Raw genomic sequence first — 14,365 nt, forward strand, 5'->3', positions numbered from 1 at the left:
TCTCGGGACAGAGGGGTCCTGTGTGCGGAGCCCAGATGCTGTGTCTGCCTCTCATTGCAGGGGACCGGGACCCTCCAAGCGCAGAGCTGCCCAGAGAGCTGCGGTCAGGGCAGGAGAGGGTCTGTCTGCCTCAGCTGCCAGCGGCTGCTGTGACAAATCACCACCAATGTGGTGGCTTAAACCAGCACACATTCGTTCTCCTACAGCTCCGGAGGCCAGCAATCTGAGATGAGTTCTACAGAGCTGCAGCCGCGGTGTCAGCAGGACTGTGGTCCTTCTGCAGGCTGCGGGGGGATGTTTCTCTGCCTCTCGTGGTTTTTGGAGGCCGCCTGCCTTCCCGGGCTCGAGACCCCTTCCTGGAACCACTCTGACCTCTTGGCTCCTCTTCTGAGGCCTCCCATCTGCCTCCTAATAAGGACCCTTGTGATTACATAGTTGGGGTCGCCTCCCTATCCCAATGTCCTCAACTTAATCACAGCACAAAGCCACTTTTGCTGTGTGAGGTGACATGCTCACAGGTGTTGGGGATCAGGATCTTTTGGGAGAACCACAGATTCAAAACCAAAATGAAAACAGCCTGCTAGAACAGGGACTCTGCCTCCTTCTGTGCTCACCCTGGATTTCGGGGGCTGGCCTGGATGCCCCAGGCCAGGGCGACACACCTAGGCAGCTTGAGCCCGACCCACGCTTCGGAGGTCCCGGGGCTGATGGGGGGGCCGAGAGGCCCAGGCCCGCTCCCGCTGGGCTGTCTTGGGGGATGGCATTAGAATAACCCAGCAAATGCTTTTCATTAGGGAGCCGCAAGAAACAATATCGGCCCAACAAAAGGATTAGGCTTTCGCAATGTAAACAATCTCACTGAGACCCTGGCTCTAATTGAAGCTGCCTGGAAAACAGCAGTTTTCCTAAGGAAAAAAGTACAAGCAAACAACGCCCCCCTAGGTTTCTAAAGGTGGGGGGCGGGCAGGACCCCAGCTCCACCGCACCTTACAGTGGCCCAGTGGCCCGGTTCCTGGGAGTCCCCCGTGGTGCTACATGGGCAGCCCGCCCACCAGGCTCTCTGCCCTGAGGCAGACCCTCCCCCAGCCCTTCTAGAACATTCTTCGTAGTCATGGAGACCACGCTGGCCTGCTGGAGTGGTTTAGAGCCCCCACCCTCCTCCTCAGCCTCCTCCTTCCCCACCCCCACCCCCAGCCTCTGTCTAGAGGAGGCCTCACCCCTGGGAGGCTGTGCGGCAGCCCCCCACCCCTGCAGGGGAAGGGCCCCTCCACCCAGCAGCCCCTGCGCTCAGCGGCTTTCTAAAGGGACTCTCACAGTTATCTCAGGCACAGCACGGTGACACCGAGGACCTGACACCTGGGGGTGGCACTCGAACAATTCAATCTCCACAATCTCCACGTTATACGTGGCCGATCACTGTCATTGCACCCCACGTTGGTACCGTCCTTTCCCAAGAAAGTGCTGTGTTTTCCTGCAGAAATCCTGATGTTCTGGGTTGGTCAAAATGATTTCATTCTTCATGCATTCTGAGTGCAGAGAAGTAAAATACACCACAGTTCTGAAACCGGGCCCTTGTGCCCTCCAGCGGCTTCGCAGACCCCCGCCCAACAACCCCTCCCTCGCTGGCCCTGAGAGCTCAGAGCCTGGCCCAGGTCGGGGAGCAGCAAGCGGGGGCCCAGGGTCTGCCCGGTGCTCTGGGCCGGCTTGGGGAGAGCTGGGCCCCTCCGGCCTCTCCGTGAAGCACACGCTTCTCGTCACTCCGGCCTCACCCTGCGGCTCCTGAGAAAGGCCGGGCAGGGCTGGTGACTGGGGAGACAGCTCCCGCCACCCAGGCCACCTCTTTGAGGGAGCCTGTGGCCCCAGGGCACTGCCCACCTGCACCGGCCCTCCCTCTGGAAGGCTGCGATAACCGGGCTGTGGACGGGCTGCGGCTGGTGGTGTTGATGAGATTTCTAACCTAGTCAGCGGTGTCCATGGAGCCAGTGCAGACGTGTGGTCCTGGACCTGGACTTAGGACCCATCAGAGCTGGGCTGCCATGAAAACCAGTGAACCCCTGAGAAGCACTTGGTCATACGTCATCTTCTTTCTTTGGGGAGGGGGGGACTTTCTATGGAATAGCGGCTCGTCTCCAGGGGCCTTTGTGGAGGAGGCCTGCAGGATCAGACACTGGTCCATTCCACCAGCCCCTCCCACGGGCCGGGGCCAGGTGGGGCTCTGGGTACAGAGCGGTGACAACACAAGGCCCTGTCCACGGACCTTCCAGCCCAGGGGGTCCAATCCTCTCCCTGCCTCCAGCCAGACCTACAGAGACTGACGTCCTCTGAGCCCTGGGCAGGATCCGACAGCATCTCCTGTCTAAGGAGACATCGTGCCGGGGACGGCTCGCTCAGACCTGGCTCCGAGCTCAATGCATGTTAGCTGTGACGATGATGATGATGATGATAACAGTGATCGTGCGTTGTCGGGTTAGTTGCCTAAAGTTCATTCATGGAGCAGGAAGAATTCAAGAGAGTTTGTCACATGAAGTTAAAAAAGTCTCTTGGAATGGATAAAAGTCTTAAATGTAAGGCAGGAAACCATACGAATTCTAGGAGAAAACATAGGAAAAACCCTTCTAGATATTGGCCTAGGCAAGGAATTGATGAGGAAGACCCCAAAGGCAATCACAGCAGCAACAAAAATAAATGGGACTTGATTAAATTAAAAACCTTCTGCACAGCCAAGGAAATAATCAACAGAGCAAACAGACAACCTACAGAATAGGAGAAAATATTCACAAGCTACATGTCTGATAAAAGTCTAAAACCAGAATCTACAAAGAACTCAAGCAAATCAGCAAGAAAAAAACAAACAACCCCATTAAAAAGTGGGCAAAAGACATGAACAGAAGCTTCTCAAAAGAAGACAAATAGCCAATAAACATAGGAAAAAATGCTCAACGTCACTAATCACCAGGGAAATGCAAATTAAAACCACCATGAGATATCGCCTCACCCCTGTTAGAATGGCTTTTATTAAAAAGTCCAAAAACAATAGATTCCGGGTATGAGTATATGCAAGTATGTGTCTACCCAATATACATATATAATCTGTGTGTGTAAATATTTTTGTCTCCTTTATGAAAGTAGATATATAAGTATCTCCACTGGTCAGAGTTCACCAGAAGAACAGAACCAATAGGAAATATGTATATGTTCTATATATATATAAAATATACATGTATTTAGTACAGGAGTTGGCTCACAAGATGAAGGAGGCCCGAAGTCCTCCTGTGAGTAGGAGAACCGGGAGACCCAGTGTGCGGCTCCGTGTGGGTCCCCAGTCCTGAGCACCGGGAGTGCTGGGTCTGGAGGCAGGAGACACGCGTGTCTCAGTCAGGCCGAGAGCAGATTCACTCTTCCTCTTGCTTTGTGTTCTGTTCAGGCTCTAAGGGATCAGATGGTGCCAGCCTACCTTGGTGCCAACAGTCTCCCCAATTCTGCCAATTCAAATGCTAATGTTTTCCAGAAACGCTCTCGCAAACACACCCAGAAATAATGTTTAACCAGGTACCTGGGAGTCCCTTAGCCCGGTCAAGCTGACACATGGAATTAACCATCTCAGTGTGTGTGTGTATGTAAGACACCTACACATAAATACGTACACATCTAGTCCATCTTTCATCCTCAAATGGTAACATTGTTTCCACAGTTCTGCCCTTTGCTTCTTTCTCTTTGGAGACTGTTCCTCGTTCTTCTTCATGCCTGCGCCGTATCGCATTGTGTGGACGGACCCTGGTTCACGCTATGACGGAGCTGGCCGCGTAGCTGCTTCCGGCTCTTCCGCTGTGATAACACCACGACAGATATCGTTCCCACCGGGCAAGTCTGTCTGAGACAGGTTCCTATTTCAAGGACAAATGGCACGGGCGTTTGTGACAGTTGCCACCTCACTGCCCTCCCTGTGGGTTGCACCAGCGCACACGTCCATCGGTGACATGAGAGCCGGTGGGATTGTCAACCCACTTCCCGGCGGATTCGGATGTGCAGAAACGCGAGAGAACTGCGACGCCCGGGCTGGGTGCCGGGACCCACGGCAGAGGGAAGGTTGGAGAAGGAGGTTTGCAGGTAGATGTTAAAGGACGAGGACTGGTGACTTTTCTCCCCACTCCGTGATGTTACCTAGGGTTCAAGACAAGCATTTCTGCTTCCCCGGGAGTGAGGGCGGCGTGCCCAGGGCTTTGCCCACCGGCCAGAAGACCCTGGAAGGATTGACGTTTAACACCTTCAGGAACCACCTGAGCATCGCAGCGGCTCGCAGCAGTCCTGACCCCGGAAAGGGACAGAGAAGAGCTTTTCCAACGTCATAGTCATGGGCACAGCTGTTGTGCTACCAAAAAAAAAATAGGTTTGTGTTTACAAAGGAAATGCTACGATATCTGGAATTTGCGTCACACGAACGAGGGAACCGAAGGCGTGAGAGGGGCAGTGACCGCAGAGCTTTGCCCGGATCTGGTGATCGCCAGAGCCGTGCGACGGATGTGCCAGGCCTCGTCGTCTTCTCTCTTCTTGGGCATAAATTCCAAATTTCCCGTCGGAAAAGTTTTCGATAAATATTTCCGGCTAAGATACGGAGATGGTTAAATGTCCCTCGATTCCTTCATCTGTTTGATAAAACCATCTCAGCCGCAGCCTCAGACCGAAAGCCCCTGTGTCAAACAGGGCTGAAAGCAGCTGTTACCTGCAGTGGGTGCCCCCCCTCATTTTCAGAGAACGCCCCCTTTTTCACCTCCCAAAGACAAAAATCCATCAGAAACTCTCCCGACAGCACCCAGATGCCTCGAATTGGCTGTGAAATATTTCAAGGTCTCAGCGTAATTTAATGCCCTATGAAAGTAAAATAAATTGTGTACAAATAATTCAATAAGCTCAGGGAAGTGGGGGAAAAAAAAAAACATTAAGCATGTCACAGATGGCACCTCCAGGCAGTTTATCAAAGCAAGTTTCATAATTTAACAAAATCATCTTGGCATCGCACACAAAGGCCTTCCTGTTTGATCCCTTAATAACACTGCTTAGCACTTTCTGGGGAACCGGCTTCTAGCGCCGGAGCTGTTTCCAGGCATTAGCTAATCAATCATCAAAAGGTATTTTCCACGCAGGCAGGCAGCGCTCGGAATCCTCACTTGACCACCACGGAAGTGGCCATGGAAGCTGAGAAGCTTCCCCAAGGTCGCCCGTGGGGCAAAGGTCCCAGCTGGGGTCCCAGCTAATGAGTCTCTGGTTCCTTCCGTGCCCCTGACGAGGCCTCCTCCTCCCCGCCGACCACGTGGCTGCACCCACCGAGTCCCAGGAATGCGGCTGGCGGCTCCCCTCTGAGCTCCGGACCGAAAGGGCCCTGGGTCGGGGACACCCATGTGCTTATCCAAATACAGCCGTGGAGTCGACTTGGCCTCCCCTGCCCCGGCCCTGAGAGGGCACCGGGTTTATTTTCTTTTCCGAAGAACAGAAAGCTTCGCCTTTGGCTGAGGGCCAAGGAATCCTACTCCTGATTTTTGTTCAGTGACATTTCATTTGTGTCTGTTTTTGTTTTGTTTTGGGGACTATATTTTTAAATCACGGATGTTAAGATGTGCATGGGTTGAAAAGGCCAGACCTACAGAAGGGGTCACAGGTAGAAGAGGAATGGCACCTAAAATGCCAGTGGCCCCTCCGGGAGGTGGTGCTCCACCAGCCCTTCCCTGCCCCCCCTCGACTTGGGGACAGTGGGACTTGGTGGCTCAGACTCGCTTCAGAAGAACAGCGCAGGGAGGGGTTAGAGCAGTGACTGGAGGTCGAGGCTCCTGGCAGACCCCCCCTGAGCCAGGCAGCCAAGGTGCCCACCGTGCACCCCCAAACCTGAGTGAAGAGGGGGGCACATCGCTTTACTGTTCTTCCCCCAAACCCAGTCTAATCATGAGAAAAACATCGGGCGAACCCAAATCGAGGGATATTTCACAACACTCCTGACCAGCTCTCCTCCAAACTGCCACGAAGGGTCGTGAGAAACCAGGGAAGACTGGGAAGTGGCGGCAGGCGAGGGCAGCCCTGGGTGGGGACAGGGCGGCCTGTGGGGCGCAGCTCCGGGTGGGCCCTGGGACAGGAAGACCCTCATGGGAAAACCCGGAGATCGGAGGAGGTTAGAAGTGTGGACGCCAGCGATGTGCTGAGGTTGGCTTTTCAGTTTTGGCAAATTTACACGGTAACGTGAGTCGATGACATTTGGGGACACTGATGCTGGCGGGGGGTGTACAGGAATCCCCTGTCCCATCTTTTCTTTCTTTAACAGACTTTATTTTTTAAAGCAGTTTTGGGTTCAGAGCTCTCTCTATACCATCTTTGCTAATTTTCTATACATCTAAAATTATTCCAAATATATATATTTTTAATTTAAAGCTAAAAATCTCCCCTCCATCCCATCTCCTGCCTCCCTTGACAGAGATCATCACTGCGAACAATTTCTGGAATGTTCCACCAGGATTCTGTGATTCATTTACATGGTCTTTTTTTTTTTTTCTTTTCTTTTCTTTTTTAAACCAGGATCGGACCCTACACTGTATGTTTTTGGTTTCTTGCCTTTTTCATTTAATCTATACCTGGGAGACACTTTCCTGCGGTACCTCATTCTTTCTCGGTGACTTTGATGTCACCGACGGTTAGTGTGTTTCCATAATTTATTTAAACCGATCCTGATGGGTAGACAGGCTGGTTTTGGTGGGTTTTGTTGTTGTTGTTGTTGTTGTTTTGACTGTTATAACAAAACAACACAGGTGTAGTCACTGAAGTCAATGCACACAAGAAGCGTCACTTGTAATCAGCGTCACTCATGATTTTAAAAGTCCGGGTTAAGATGATAGTGACGTATCATTTTGGATCTCTTGGACTGGCAAGACGGAGAAGTTTAATTGCAGCTGGTCTGGTGAAAGGTGCATGAAGTGGCCTCTCCCACTCCCGGCTGGGGCGGCGGAGGGGCCACGTTGGTGCAGGGAGTTTGGGAGAGACTTAGGCAGCAATTCACACACGTCTCACAGGTGCGAGGCAGGCAACCCCCTCGTTTGGTGGCTTTGGTTACACAGATGTGTTCACTTTGAGAATACTCTTTGAGCAGCAAGTTCGTGATTTCTACACTTCTCTGTACGTTCCACTTTAATGAAAAGTTAAAAAATAAAGGCGTCTAGATTTGAGCAGGCCGCCTGCCCTTCCTTTCCAAGAAATAGCTGGGAATGAAAGACTTGGGAGCTCCAGGAAGGGTCCTCCCCCGGCTGAATTATATTAGTTGTACCCACAGGAAGGATACACAGACTCTTTAAGAAATCCGTGACTAAATTTAGGAATTTCTTATTAATACGTATTATACTTATTCAGTTAAAAAAAAATAATGCCTTTACCTAAATTTCTGCAAGTGAACTAACCAGGTAAACAACATAATAATTGAGATTCCCTTTTTCCCCCTTCTTATTTGCAAAGACTTATAAAAACCCTCCTAGAATTTAAATGATTAGAGATTAGTTTGGGGAAAAAGAGAAGAGTGATGAAGTTAATCTAGTTATTGAGTTAACCTGTTAACCAATCTCTTCTATGGGAAAATACTGTCTTGATGTCTTGATTACTAAGTATTTATAGTAAATAAATCAGGTAATGAAAATTAAAAAAGAAGAAAAATCAGAGATGCTCCATTTCACAAAACCAAACGAAGCCTCTGGGGAGAGCAGGCCCCGGCATCTGGAAGGAGCTTTCTGTGAGCAGCCTGGTGTTACGGGGAGTCATTTGTGGCTTTAAGAATTTAAGAAGCAGGCCGGGTGCGGTGGCTCACGCCTGTCATCCTAGCACTCTGGGAGGCCGAAGCAAGCGGATTGTTTTGAGTTCAGGAGTTCGAGACCAGCCTGAGCAAGAGCGAGACCCCATCTCTACTAAAAATAGAAAGAAATTATATAGACAGCTAAAAAATATATATATAGAAAAATTAGCCGGGCGTGGTGGCGCATGCCTATAGTCCCAGCTACATGGGAGGCTGAGGCAGGAGGATCACTTGAGCCCAGGAGTTTGAGGTTGCTGGGAGCTAGGCTGATGCCATGGCACTCTAGCCCGGGCAACAGAGTGAGACTCTGTCACCCACCAAAAAAAAAAAATTTTCAAGAAGAAGCAAATGATGAGTTTTCTCTCCTGGTAGAGACTGAGGGACCTGCCTGGAATCGCAGGAAAACATTTAGGTGGCCGTTCTGCCCCCACAGCTGATGCCCACGGGGTTTGTGCACTCCCTGGGTGCTCCCCAGGACGGACTCTGTCCTTCCTCCCAGAGCTGCAGGCACCAGCCTCCAGGCAGAGAGGAGACACTGACCTTCTCCGTGTGGGCCTCTCTCCCCGTCCCCATCCCGAATCCAGCCCCACCTTTATTTTGGCTGCTCTTTGATAAAGCAAAACCTCCTCTGATTTCCCTGGATTCCTCCTCTCACCGCTGCGAGTCACACGAGCCTTTTACATTATTAATAAAAGTTTCGGATGCCGTTACTTTGCTCTGGAATATGAAAGCTTCTCTTTGGGGGGACTTTGAAACAGGCTAGATGCAAACTTTCCATTAAGGCACTTAGAGATGAACGTCTCCCTTTGAACACCCAGAGATTTTTTAAAAAAGCAAAGACCGCCCATGGAAGCCGGAATTGTATTTGCACTAAAAGAAAAACGCCTCAGCCAGCTCGCAGAGCTCTCCATTGCAGTGTGGGATAATTAAAAGTTTACTTTCTTCCGACGGTTGCCATGGGAACGGTGTTTGGTTGCAAAGTCTGAAAAATCATGCAGGCCGGTGGGGATATCTCAGGAGGCAGTTGGGAGATGAGCGGGGAGGTGTTTTTGAGAACGTGTGGTTTGGGGGGGGGGTGCAGATTGCAGGGGGGGAGAGAGGGAAGGGATGGTTGCATCCAAACAGCTTCTTCAACTGGGACGATTTTGCCTAAGGGCAATCGGGAAAGGTCTGCCTATCCGGAGTGGAATTCTAGGCCGATGAGGACGGCTCCCAGATGGAATTATTCTCATCTTCAACATTTCTCTAGGAATTGACATTTCTTCCCTGTGTTTTGCAACGGCAGTGCCCAGACACAAACGGGTTGGGGGCGACTGGCTGGCCCGTGATTCCAGCTGGCGAGGCAGATCCCGGGGAAGGGGCTCAGTGAACAGTCCTGGTTTGGTTCACCTGTTACCCTCTCTGGAAAGTCTTTCTGGAATGTTCCGGCTCCCACCGATGTCTCCTTTTACCCAAGACTGCAAGGACAGCTTCTGCTTCTTCCCCCACTGGGCCTGGTCACGGTTTTCGAAGGCTGTTCTGGGACTCTCGATTTTGATAAATTCTCTAACAGGGCGGCTCCAGGACCCGGCGCACAGTCCTTTCTGGCTGTGCTGACAAGTACCGCACGCTGCCTGGCTCACGCTCCACAGAGTGTGTCTCTCAGCACCCTGGAGGCTGGAAGTTGGAGGTGAGGGTTGGGTGGTGGTGAGGCTGTCTTCTGGGTTGCAGACTGCGGCCTCTCGCTGTGTCCTCATGTGCTGGAAGGGTCAGGGGAGCACTCCGGGGTCCCTTTGACAAGGGCACTAATCCCATCCACAAGGGCTGCACCCTCAAGACCCGATGGCCTCTCAGAGGCCCCGCCTCCTGGTGCCATCCCTGTGGGGGTGAGGATTTCAGCACGTGAGTGGGGGGGGGGGCACAGACCTTCTGTCCCTGGCACCTGGTTTGCTTCACTTAACTCCACCCAAGGCCTTCCCCAGGCCACCCGGCCCCCTGCCACCAGCCTCCCCAGCACAGCGTGACGTGCCAGTTTTCCAAGAGAACCGTAAATACAGATGTTTGTCAAATCTCCAGGCCCTGGAAGTCCTAGGAGTGCATGTTCATTCCATAACTTCTAATGGTTTCAGGAACAACAAACCACCTTCTTCCCGCCTACCTGAAAGCCGCACGCAGGCCCTGAGCGGCCCTCACGTTTCTCGTTCCGTCGTCGAGCACCTGCCGCGGCGGCACCAGGGCAGGACCGGCTGCCTCGCAGGCACAGCCGCCATCCCTGGCGCTCTGTTTTCGTGCCGAGATTGTTCCCTGTGCAGACGCACATCTGCCAGCAGGCACGTGGTGGCCCAGACACGCCCTTTCACGTGCTGATCGTCCCGGTGACTTTCCCTGTCCCGGGTCTCAGTGTGTCACTGTCATTCAACACACAGAGCCTCGGCAGGGCGCTCAGTTCCAAGGCCAGAAACAAACGCTTTTCACACCCTCGGCTGGACAAGTTCAGCTCTTAACTCTTCTTAATTGAACCTGAAGGGATTCCCAGGTGAGGGCTCAGGATCCTGCCTTTGATCCTCCGGAAGGAGCTTCTCCCCCGCCCCGTCTCCAGGTGAGATGGGCCAAGGTGCTCGTTTCATTTGCCAGATTACCACGGGGCAATGTGAGGACTGGACTTCGCCGAGGGCACTGTCTCCCGGACCCCCCCACTCAAACCCCACACCTGGCACCGCTCCGGGCACACCCGTCGGTTCTTGGTGACCAGCTGTTATCCAGCAAACCAAATGGCTCCTTCCGAGCTTGGTCGTCTGCAAAGAAAACCACGGAGCAGCTCTCGTGTCCTGAGTGAGTGGCGTGGCGCGGGCCCAGGGGCCGTGGGGCAAGCGGCGCTGCTGCCGTCCGGGGAGGGGTTGGCGTGTTCTCTTCCTGCACGAGCCTCGGTGAAGCCCAGACATGAGGGGGTGTTAAGGCCCCCGGTGGACACGGGAGCAAGCAGCTTTCCGTCACGTTTGAGGGCGAATTTCCCCCTAAAGCAATGGCTTCCCAGACCCCAGCGAACGCTAGAATGTGGAGAGAAAATGTTACTATCGCTATTTATTTAGTTACTATTTCTATTTAGTTATTTTTATTTAAAAAAGCAGGATATTAAGCTTTACCAGATTTATATAGAGACTGATAGTAGCGCATCCAGATGGTTCACAAATGTGATTCATGTATCGGGGGCTGTGGCTAAAATCGCTGCGGATGGCAGGGCACGGCCCAGAGGTTGGAGCCAAGGGAAGCCCGGCGGGGGTGGGGAGGGCGTTTTGCGGGGGCGGGAGGCGGATCCGCAGCCAACTCTTCCCCCTCACTCCGGCTGTCACGGTGACGGGGTCTGATGAGCTCTTACGTGTCCGGCGCTGTGGTATGTGTCTCTTATGCATTGTCTCATTTCTCGTTCACAACGTCCCTGTGACCTTCCTGCTGCTATTAGCTTCATTTTCCTTATGAGGAAACTGAGACTCGGGTTAAAGATTCACCCAAGGCCACAGGGCGCGCAGGTTGGGCGGCCGGGATTCAAACCCAGGTCTGTGAGTGCAGATCCTACCCCGGCTGAAAAATCACCGAAGGGAAGAGCCAGAGCCACAATGTAACGTCAGGAAAATCACCCCAAACGTGGGCCTGTGGGCCCGAGACTGCACAGGGCCTCCCAGCGGGATCTCGGTGCGATCGGGGACGTTGAATTTTCTAGGAGGATGTACCAGTGTGGGATTTTGGTACCACTGTTAACTAGGGGAACACGCTCTCCCAGCCTACACGCAAATGTGTCCATTTGTGTCCAGGAGAAAAGATAATCCCAATGGTTATAATTTTTTGTAACATTTTTGTATCTACCCTACTGATCGTGTTCTAAGTCTTCTTTGAAAGGGCTGTATAAGTCCTAGGTCCTCTAGTGCTTTCTGAAGCAGCTTTAACATCTTCCCAGTCACGTCATGAATTAATGAGCTGAATCAAATCTTTGACCTGTGTCCATTCTACAAGTATGTGAGAGCCCTGTGCTCAACTTTTGAAAATCGTAGTTTGACGGGACTTACTGTCCCACACCAGCTAAATCATTTCCTAAGTGCTCAGCATAAACGTGCCGGCTGCACCCTCAGTCTCCAACTCCTGGGCGGCTCCTTTGGGGAAGACAGGCTCCCCGGATCCTCCCCTGCTTTGCTGGGGCTGGTCCCGTGGCGGCCACGCGCAGTGGACGTTCCGTGGTTTGAACCCAGGGCTTCCCAACCCTACCCGGGCCAAGGCCCACTATTTATAACAAAGACGTTGTCAGTCTGTTTCCTACCTTGAAATAAGATTTGTTGATACTGTAACCTACCTACGCATATAATTTAGAAAACCAATATAATGTCATAACTGTAATACAACGTAAAATATAAGTAGCATGAGGAAGCGTGCATTTCAACATGTAGAGCCCCAAGCCAGACCATGCTAGAAGCAACAGACGTGGGTACATACTGAGAACGCATAAATCTGGATGTGAAGGAAGTATGACAAAATTCAACTAAAACAGGCATTGTCCTTCCTCTCTTTGACATTTTAAAGTAAAGGCCAAATAGGCACTTTTGAGTCTACTCGTGTTTGGAATCTCTGTGCATGCAGCCGCTACAGGCTGCAGATGATACAGGTACATCGTGTCAAGAGCTCCAACGCCACGCAGGGCATTGCAACAGATGACATTTTTCAAAATAGTGGCTGATCCTTGACAAAGCTCCACACAAAGTGCAAACCTCCCTCTACTCACATTGCAATTACAATGCTGGAAAGTTCACAGGGATTGAAATTGTGCCAATACGTTAGGTGTTTATACATGTGGTTTGGTTGTAGATGCAGATGATGATAAACAGGTTTTTCTCCCTGTGGGAGACGGGACGTTCATGATTGGCGAAGGCTGTCCTTGGCACAGGAGGACCTCCGACATCCCGGCCCCCTACCCCACGGGCCAGTAGCCACCCCAATCACTGGGACAATCAAAAACACTTCCCCAGTGTCCACTGTCCTCCCCAGGGGCAGAGCCAGGGGCAGAGTGTGGTAGTGTGTTTTGTTGGGTGGCCCTGCCTGGCCATCCCGCACCCCCTGCCCCGGGTCTGCCTGGCACAGCCCTGGCCTCAGGCCACCTATCAGGAACGGAAATCCCTCCCGCCTGGCCCTGGCGCCGGGGTCCCGGGCTCATCGTCAAGGTTACAGTTCTGTCCCCTGCAGTTTCCCTTTTTAAGTCCCCTCCCTGGCTCACCTGCAGTTATACACCTGCTCTCACCCTGTCCCCAAGACAGGGCTGACCCACAAACACCTGGAGGGTCGGGGGCAGCAAAAAGGAGCAAAATGGGGTCAGAGTGTTTTTATTCAACACTGACAGGCTTTAAGAAGAGAAGTCGATTAGGTCCATGGTGTGTGTATATATATGCTGGGTGGCTGCCGCCCTGTAGGAGGCAGCTTAGAGTCCCGGGAATTTGAGACCAAGGTCTCCGGGGAAGCCACCAGGGCTCCTGGCTCTGCTGCTCCTGCCCAGGCTGGGAGGACTCGGGCCAGTTTTTGACCCTCTTCCTGCCTCTGTGTCCCCAGCCAGGAAACAGGGGTTTGAACCGTACCTGCTTGTAGCAGGGTTCTTAAAAGGGTGATAAACTCGAGTGTGGTATGATCTCTCAATAAAACGTGATCCGATCTTGCCAAATCTTCCCTATTTTTTAAGAGAAACTAGAAATCTGGTTTTTTGTATGAAATCCCCTAATTTTAAAATGTTGGCAAATAGGTTCAAAATAAAATAACATGTGAGCCAAGGCGACATATCTGTGAGCCAGAAGTGCCCCTGAGCTGTCTGTGACAGGCAATAACCAATTAATGTGATCCAGCTGCTACAGTAGGATTCAAGGAAGGCTGCCTGGAGGAGGAGGCATTGACACCAACCCTATGTGCACACAGCACCGTGACAGGGAATGCAGAGGGTGGAGGGCCCAGGAAGTGGGGAGGGGAGGTGCAGTCAGACTTCAGGTCTGTCAATTCGGGGAGAAAGTATTCATTCTCAACACGGCCCTGAATGTTTTAAAAACACAGCTTTCGTAGCAAACACAGTGGCTACCTTTTGACCTGCTCATTGAGGTGGCCGCCGACCTTTCGGCTTGTGTCTCCCGATCCCGGGGGGCGATTTCTCCACCTCGCCCCGAGGGCCGGTGTCATAGCCAGGCTGCATTCTGGGTCTTGTCACGCAGGCGCGCACGTTGGAACAATAAAATAAACGAAGCTGGCATTACAAGAGGCTCTTATTTCAAAGGAAAATCCTTCAAGGACTTGGATAAGAGAGCCCCGCTCTCATTTAAATTACAAAATGACATTGACATCCGCCTCCCGCGACGGGGAGTTATCAGCGGCGTCATAATGAGTATTAACGGCAGCTTAGACTACGGGGCCTTTGTGGCGGTCCTCGCTCTGCCTGCTGCTCCTCTCCCCACACTGAGATCCCCCTCTCGACTGCACTTGTCACACACACGACCAGGGACCCCGGGAGAGACCAGTCCTCGTCCTGTGTCATCTCTGTAACGGAAGGATGGG

This window comes from Eulemur rufifrons, chromosome 21 (assembly GCF_041146395.1).
Source record: "Eulemur rufifrons isolate Redbay chromosome 21, OSU_ERuf_1, whole genome shotgun sequence".
NCBI lineage: Eukaryota > Metazoa > Chordata > Mammalia > Primates > Lemuridae > Eulemur > Eulemur rufifrons.